Genomic DNA, 8,243 nt, shown 5'->3' with positions numbered 1-8,243 from the left:
GTATCTTTCCCTCCAGCCCTGGCACCTGGGCAGCACCTCGGAGGGCTCCCAGGCAGAGCCCCGGCCCACCCGAGCAGGGCAGAGGTGCTGGGTGCACCTTCTGGGGGTCCCCATGCCCCTCCTGAGCCTGGGGGGTGGCCACCAGCATCTCGGTTCACCCGGCGACCCAGGGTGTCCTGTCAGGGGCAGGGGTGGGAGAAAGCAGCAGCCATGCCACATCCTGCACCCCTATCCTCACGTCCTGAAGCTGCCAGGCCACCCTGTTGGCCCAATTCGGGCACCTCCTTTGTCCTTGTCCCTCACCCAGTCCTGGTGGACACCCAGACTCTTACATAAGTGGGGCCCCTCAAAGTGGGAGAGCATGCGGTTCTGAGGAAACAAAGCTTCCCAAGTGTCCGTGTTCATGACAATCTCACTCCCACAGACACGGCGATCCCTCCTCCCTGCTCTCTCCTGCGGGAAGCAGGGCGCTCCGTACCCATCCCCGCTTCTCAGCTGAGGACCCTGAGGCTGAGTGGCTGGGGAGCGCCTTGCAAGGAGGGGGGGCGAACTCGCCTGTCTGGCTCCCGGGCCCACACTCGGGCCACAGAACACCGGCTGGGTTTACGGGCAGCAAAGGTGACAGAGACCGTCCCCAGGGAGAAATGCAGCGAGCTGCCCCTCTGCTGGAGACCACACCCCTCCCCGTTGGCCACATTCCAGTGGAGCAGGAGCAAGACCAGACCCTTGCAGGAAGGACCGCAGGCAAGCAAAAGGTATCAGGGGGTAAAGTGACAGCGGAGGGAGGGGGCCGGGGGGGGGCGGAGGGGAGGGAGAGTGGTGAGAGGCAGGTCCTCACCTGCCAGCACAGTCTCACTCACCCGATCCTGGGAGCCTTCCACTTTCAAGAATGAGTTACAAGGAAATATTTCTGCAGTCCAGCGTGTCCTCTGTCGGGGCATTGCCAGTCATTTGAGCCGATTGTTTTCATTAATCTTCGTAATACTGGCCTGGGCCCTGCCAGCAGCCTGGGGTGCTCTCCGCGGCCCCTGTCCCTGTGGGGGTCGGGCACAGGGGCGGGGCCGGGCGTGGTGTGGCCTGCTCTGCACAGCCTCGTGGCTGCCACAAGTCACCTCTGGGTGGAGGACAGAGGGGATGTGGTTGAGAGTTGTGCGGGGTCCCCCAGGGCCTTGTCCAGGTCTGGCAGCCAAGGGGACCCCAGGCACACTCGGCCCATCAGTGCAGAGAGCACAGTCTTGCGCCCTCCCTGCTGCTCCCCTCCCAGCGCTGACCTGTTCTCAGGGGCGTGGGGAGCCTAAGAATGCCTCCTTCCTGTAACCAGTGGTGCGGGGGGTGCGGGGCCTGGGGCCGGGGCAGCTCCATGGGGCAAGGTCAGAGGAGACAAGCAGGATGACCATTTGGTTTGTCACCTTGGAAAGAGAGAAATGGTCACCCCCGACCCTGAAGGAGACAGTGTCCAAGAGACAGGGTACGGGCCGGGAGCCCTCCGCCCGCTCCAAGGCAAAGCCACGGTGTCAGCTTTGGCAGAGGCTCGGCGCCCAGGCAGCAGCCTCAATGCCCCTGAGCCCTGTGCCTGCGGCACCTGCCCCCACTCCCCAGCAGCTGGTTCCAGACACCGAGTGGGGAGCAGTGCAGCCGGGCCTCAGCCCTCAGCCCTGAGCGCCCCTGTCCTTCTCCCCCCGCCCCAGCTCGCAGGTGGGATGTGGGCTGGGGAGCTGCTCTTCAAATTAGGGATTACTTCGCTGTCATTATTGCCACCTGCCCTGAGGGTGCGCTGGACAGGAGAGAAGCTGGCAGTCACAGGGGGTCCCTCCCTGCAGTGTCTGGGTCAGCCCTGAGCTTCCACAGAGTCACCTTCAGCATGGTGGGGTGCCCAGATGGGGTGCTCAGCCCCAGCCACCCTCCCCCTGCAGCCAACACTCCCACCTGGAGGCCCAGCCACCCTGTCAGATGGGGCTTAGGAAGGACCAGAGGCACCATCGGGGTTCCTCCTCACTTCAACCACCTCCCACTCCCTCCTGGGGCTCCCTGAGCTTGCTCCCATGGTACTCCCTTTCCTCCCATCCTCTCTGAGCATCAGGCTTGTCTCTCCCTCCAGGTCATTGGGGAAGGGGGGTCCGGGAGGCTCTCGGGGCCCAGAGTCTCTTGCTTTAGTTTGGGGGCAGGAAAGCCTGTCATTCATTCTGTCCTTCCCAGTGAAGCCAAATGGAACCCTGGAGGCGGAATGCGTCCTGCAAGGCCGGCGTGAGGTGATACTAACTCCCCTGCTCCTGCAGATCTGCAGGTACCTCCCACGGCCAAAGCCAACGGCAGTCAGAGGCACAGAGCCCACAGATGGAGCACATCGGCAGCAGGAGTGCAAAATAGAGAGGAAGAGACCGATGCTGCACACCGGAAGGGAAACAGCAAATCTTGACAGTCATTCACACCTTAGTGAGAACTGGTATCTGAGACACTTTCCAAAGGAAGTGGCAGGAAGAAGGCAGGCTGGAGAGGCAGTGGAGGGCAGAGCTGTATGCAGTAGTCCCGGGTGGCCAAAGGCGACGGTGACCGGCGCTCGACAAGTGGGCATGTCCATGTCCTCCGCTCCTGCCCAGCAGATACATTCAACTCCATGTCCCTGTCCCTGTCCCGACGAGCAGACAAGTCTGAGGAGCTCCTGAACCGCCCCCCCTTTCCTTTTCCTGCTGGAATCACCCAGAAGCAGATGGCGAGGACCCTGGAGGAAGGTGTGGGTTAGGAAGCCAGCGGCTCTGAGGTGGAGGAAGGTAGAGGGGAGAGGCAGAGATGGGGTGGGAGGAGGGAGGAGAGAGGGAAGGAGAAATGGGCCAGTAGGAGAGAGCCAAGGAGAGAGAGAGACAGTGGTGTGGAGATGAGCTGTGGGAGGGAAATCCTGAACTGGAAAAGCAGGGGAATTAGCCCAGAGGCAGAGATGGCGGACCAGATGGGGCAGTTGCACCTCTGGGGATGTTGCGCCCTGAGTCATCTGCCCCTCTTTGTGGGGCCGGGCTAGGCAGGAAGGAGGGAGCAAGGGGTCTTGACAGCCTCATTTCCCTGCAGAGCCCCCCGCCCCCGTCCTCTGAGCGCCCCGCCCCTGCCAGGCGCACAATGGCCACCTTTGTGGTGGTCTTAGGGGCTCAGCACTGAGGCGTGGCAGGGGTCCCAGCCCCACCTGATTCAGAGGAGAGGGAGGACCTCCCCCGCCCCCAGGGTCGGAGAGCCAGGGTAGGGACCTGCCCTCTGAGCCTGGGGAGGCTGTGCTGTGTTGGCACCCCACCCCCACCACACAGGGGGACGTGGCCAGGCCTCCCGCACCACAGGCCTATGGGGGGGTTCTGAGCTGCTGGACCCCCCCATCAGTGCTTGGAAGCTGCGGAGCATTTTGAGGTGACAGGGACCCAGAGCAGAGGTTGGGCCTGGAGCCCTGTGTCCATGCCAGCACTGCCCCTTCCCCAAAGCCCTCCCCCGCCCCCACACATCCACACTGCAGGCCCCTGCCACTGGCCTCCAGCAAGACCCTGCCCCATTTTTCCCTCACCCTGGAAGGGGGCAGGGTCTCGAGGCCAAGAGCCAGCGGTTCCCAGATGTGTCCATGGCCCCGCCCCTTTTTGGAGGAATGACAAGCCTGGTGCCCAGGAGGGGGCAGCGGTGTGACTAGGAAGCAGGAGCAGAAAGGGCGGGGGCTCTTACGGGTTCCTGTGGATTTGTTTCACCCCACGCTGTACGCTGTACACTAGTCACTATTCGCAGGCTTTCACGCTGGAGGAAGGAGGGGCGGGGGTCCCGGACAAGTCCCTCCCTTCCTTCTCTCCTCCCCGACTCCAAGGAGCCACCTGACCCGCATCCAAGTTGCTGGCCTGCACGAAGGGCCTTTGTGCACACGGAGGCCGCTGCCTGGAACTGGGAGCCCTGAGCCGCCAGTCCTGCGCCTCTCGCTCTGAGCCAGGAGCCCCTCTCCACAGCCTGGGAGCTGGCAAACAAATAAACCCACAAACACAAATTCCCGGTGTGCCGGGAAGAAGCCAGAGCCTGGATCAGCGAGAAGAAGGCCGGGCTGGTGATGCTGGGTGCCCCCTCCCCGCCACCCCAGCCCACCAGAGCAGCCACTCGCTGGGGCCTGCGGCAGGAAGTTGACCTTTATGACACCTACAGGTGCTCCGGGGCCACCAGGGAGGTCCCCAGCAGGCTGGCACAGAGGGCAGACAGACATGCTGGAGTTGGCCCCCTTTCCCCTGCAGCACCCAGCAGTCAGCTCCGCCCACAAGCCCAGGGCAGCTCTTTCTCCCCAGGGACAGAGGGCTAGTGTTGGGGCTGAGGGTTGCTGGGATTGGAAGGGGTGAGCTCTGACCCTGTTGATGCCAAGACTCTGAGAGGTAAAAATGGGGAAAGAAAATGCCTACAGGCTGGGCTGGGGATGTGCAAAAAACTGGTCTGATCCAGGGTAGGCGTGCCCACCCCCTGCCTGTGGGTGGTGAGGGGAGGCAGAGTGTAGGTGCTCGGCTAGAAGAGGGAGCAGGTCTCTGAAGACCTTCCCATGGCCCCAGGAAAGGGCATCAGAAGAGAGATTGGGGGTCTGTAAACCTGAGGAGCCCTCCCCTTCGAATGCAAACCAGCTCCAGGGAGCTGGAAGCCAGAGCAAGCCTGACCCTCTCCAGGTGGGGGGTCGGGAGCGTCTGCCCCGCTCCACCTAGACCCTGGCCCTTCAAGGGAGAGGACTGGGCAAAAAGTCCAGAGGGAGGCGGGAGAAGAATGAGACTGGGGTTCAAGGTTGGGTTTCAACACCATGGACCGCAGACCCCACTGTTTGGGGACCCTCCCACATTCACCTCCCTTCTGGGCAGAGGCAGATAGGGACACACTGATGAAGCTGGAACTGGGCTGCCCAGCGTCCCCTCCCCTCCACCCCCACCAGTGCCAGCATCCAGCCTGTGTGAGGCTGTGGCTGCCAGCCCTGCAGGCTTGTGGCCGCTCCCCAGGCTCTGGGCTGTGAGTGGGGGATGATTTCGCTTCTGCACGGAGGAGTGGGGGCCTGCAAATCCCCTGCCAGAGAAAAGGCATGCCTGACACCTGCAAGGAATGTGGCTGGTAGGGTCAGACCGAAGCCCACCAACGGGGGAGGGGCGTCCTGGGGTCAAAGACCTCGGGTTTCAAGGGCAGAGTCCCAGCCCCCTTCCCCTGGTGCTCTTCAGGGTACCTGGGGCTGGAGAGCTGAAAAGGAGGGAAGCAGGCTGGTGCGCCCACTGGAGGAGGGAGGGTCAGCAGGCTCCACTCTGAGGGCAGATGGTGCAGGGGCTGGCGGCCTGAAGGGAAGGAGGGAGGCAGAGGCCTGCTGGCAGGGCCTGGGCCTGCAGCTCCTTCTGTCTGCACCGAACAAAAGCCGATGGAGATGTGAGGTGGGTAGTTTAGGGAAACTGTGAATCCTTGACCCTAGAGGGCCCAGTCGGGGCCAGTCCTCAGAGGGACTCAGGAGAGGGCACACTGGGCAGCCAGGCCACCGGATGTGGGCAGGAACCCTACCCCAGTCACCACAGAGACGGGAGCAATGTTTGACGGGGTCACCATCTCCCAACTCGATGTCACACCAGGGCAGGCCTGCAGCGTGGAGGCCTGGGCAGGAGCGCCGTGCTTTCTCCGTGGGGAGTGACCGTGGGAGCTCAGCGGGGGTGTGATGGAGTCCAGCCTGGTGTGGAGGTGTGTCCTTAGTGGGGCTAGGCCTGGTGCCGGCCGGTGTGGCTGCTGGGTGTCAATGGACTTCCCAAGGGCTGCCGCTGGTGGGCTGCAGGAGCCGCATTCTCGTGGGCGGGGGTGGGACTCAGGAGGGTTCCAGTGTGTGTGTGAGAAAGGCGTTTCCATGGCCATCTGTGCGAGCCGCAGAGCACCGGGCTCGGTCAAGGGCGCTCGAGGGCTTCCGTGTGAGCCCAGCAGCACTCAAGGTGGGACGCGAGGGTGCGAGGGAGGCGCCGGCGCAGTGCGTGCGTGTGTGCGTGCATGTGTGTGTGTGTGTGTGTGTGTGTGTGTGTGTGTGCGCGCGCGCGCGTGCACGGCCCTCCGCAGTTCTCAAGGACACCTCGGGAGGCGGCGGCAGAGCGGTGTCCGGTGACGTCACCGCGCGCCCCAGTGATAATCTCCCGGTGCCCGAGCCACGCTCGGATACGCGCGGAGGCAGCTGCGGCGGCGGAGGCGGTGGGGACAGCTGCGCCCCGGCCGGCCGGCGAGCAGGAGCTGGGCGCTGAAGCCGCGACTCCGAGGACTGGCCCAGCTTCTTTGGCGGCGTCCCCCGCCCGCCTCCACCCAGGGCAGTGGCGTCAGGGAGGCCCGTGGGCACCGAGGAGGCGGCGGAACGGGCTGCGCTAGGAGCGGAGGCGGCGCCGGGAGCGGCGGCGGCGGCGACAGCTCCCGCCCGCGACGGGTAACTGTTCGGGCCGGGCTGGGGCGAGCCCGGGAGCGGTTCCTCCGGGTCTCCCCGTCTTTCTCACCACCTTCTTGCCGCCCCGTGCACGGGGAGGGCGAGCTCGCAGGGTTGTGAAAAGACACCGGTTTTCATCTCTGAGCATCGAAATTTTTCCTTTACCCGCATTGGTTGCGCGCTCGTGGGTCGGGTGGAGAGGGGGCGCCGCAGGGAGGCGCTCGCGCTGCCCGGAGGAGCGGGCTCTGCACCTGGGGCGGCCGCACACGCCCGCTCACCCCTCCCTCGCCCACCTCGGCTCCCGCGCCTCCTCGCCGCGATTCCGCAAGGCGCCGGGCCCCCAGGACGCCTGGAGGGGCTTGCTCGGGCCCCCTCCCTGATGCGGAGGGAGAGAGGACCGGGGTTCTCAGAGTTGGGGGCGGATCCGGGCTGGAGGCCGAGCAGCCCCGTCGGCGTGGCGCAGCGCCCCGCCCCGCCGCCCGCCCGCCCGCGGCGAAGACGCCTGAGCGTTGGCGCCCTTCGCGCGAGGACTCCACGCGAGCCGGAGTCACGGCCGCAGCCCCGACCCCGGCCCGCCCGGCCGCCCGCCGCAGCCCTGAGGGCCCCTCTGCGTGTTCACAGCGGACCTTGATTTAATGTCCATACAATTAAGGCACGCGGTGAATGCCAAGAGAGGCGCCTCCCCGCTTCTTTCTCATGGAAATAGCCCGAGAGCCCAGCCCGCGGCGCCCCTCCCGCGGGAGGAAAGCCAGCCTGGCCCCGGCGGCCCCTTGCGCCGCCGCGGACAAATCCGGCGAACAATGCGTCCGCCCGGAGGGCGGCCCAGCTGCGGGCCGGGACCTGGCCGCGGGACACAAAGGCGTCGCAGGCGGGCGGGGGCGACGGAGAGGGGAGCCTGCGGCCACCGGGCCTCGGCCCTCGGCCACGTGGGTCTGCAGACCGAGCGCTGAAGAGCCTGCAGCGGGCGCCGGAGACCGGGAGGGCGTCCGGGAAAGCGCGGGGGCCGGGAAACAAAGGGAGGGTCCGCGGGGAGCAGCGGAACGGGGGTGGGAGCCGCGGGGGGCTGGGGCGCCAAGCGCTGGGAAATGAGTGGCTGGGAGGCTGGGTTTGGGGAGGTCCGGCCACCGTGCCGGCGGGTCCGGGAGCTGATCGCGGTGCTGGCGGTGGGGCGGCCCCGCAGGACTGGAGCACCACGGGCGCAAGGCCAATTGTGCCCCGAGGGCCACTCGCCCAAACCGCAGGACTGTTGCCATGACAACGAGGGAGGGAGTAGGGTCTGAGGTCACTGCAAAGTCTGTCCTCCCTCAGTGGGCTGGGCCGCGGGTTGGGGGTGGCCCTCACTGAGCTCCCGCAACTGCCCTGAGCCTGGAGGACGAGGTTCAAAATGCGGAGGGGGGAGGACAAGTCTACACGTGTCCAGGGTGCAAACAAGGGCAGGTGCATGCGCCTGACCGCATCGCGCCCCAGACCTGGCTCTGGACTATGCGGGACTCCGCAGCCCAGCCGAGGGGGAAGGTGTCAAACCCCTCCTCCGCCCTCAGCAGCCGCAGTGACACCCACTCGGGTTTGCTGCAGGCATTTTTTCTGTCCTGGGGAGCCAGCGCCACCTGCTGGTAACGTGGCACGCGCTGTGCCGGCTGGCTCCTGCCTCCCTGCACCCAGCCAGTTCCCTGACTGCTCCTGGGGTCACTGGGCTACCTCGGTGCAGACAGGCCACTCTGGCGAAGATCAGTGGCAACGGCACAGGAAGGTGCCCACCCTCCCCCTCCAGCAAGTCTTCAACCCTACTTTGCAGTTGCGCAGTTTTTCCTCTTAATGGCAGCTGGGATGAGCCCCT

The 8,243-nt window shown here is 65.4% G+C and overlaps 1 long non-coding RNA gene and 1 other non-coding gene across 3 annotated transcripts; one reads left to right on the top strand and one right to left on the bottom strand.

Annotated features, from left to right (window-relative positions):
- Positions 1–973: 973 nt before the first annotated feature.
- On the bottom strand, positions 974–3,026 carry LOC129151010 (uncharacterized). 2 transcript variants are annotated; one of them, XR_008557812.1, is made up of 3 exons: positions 2,960–3,026; positions 2,430–2,719; positions 974–1,114 (listed from the first exon to the last, which is right to left on the bottom strand). It is a non-coding gene; the product is annotated as an uncharacterized LOC129151010 (long non-coding RNA). The 2 variants fall into 2 exon arrangements; XR_008557813.1 differs by lacking the exon at positions 974–1,114 and adding an exon at positions 1,363–1,409.
- Positions 3,027–7,005: 3,979 nt separating this feature from the next.
- MIR124-3 (microRNA mir-124-3) lies at positions 7,006–7,086 on the top strand. Its single transcript, NR_129257.2, has one exon. It is a non-coding gene; the product is annotated as a microRNA mir-124-3 (primary transcript).
- The last annotated feature ends 1,157 nt before the right edge of the window (positions 7,087–8,243 follow it).

The sequence above is a fragment of the Eptesicus fuscus genome, chromosome 12, assembly GCF_027574615.1.
Source record: "Eptesicus fuscus isolate TK198812 chromosome 12, DD_ASM_mEF_20220401, whole genome shotgun sequence".
NCBI lineage: Eukaryota > Metazoa > Chordata > Mammalia > Chiroptera > Vespertilionidae > Eptesicus > Eptesicus fuscus.
Note: the sequence above shows the minus strand (reverse complement) of the source record. Positions and strands in the feature narration are given on the sequence as shown.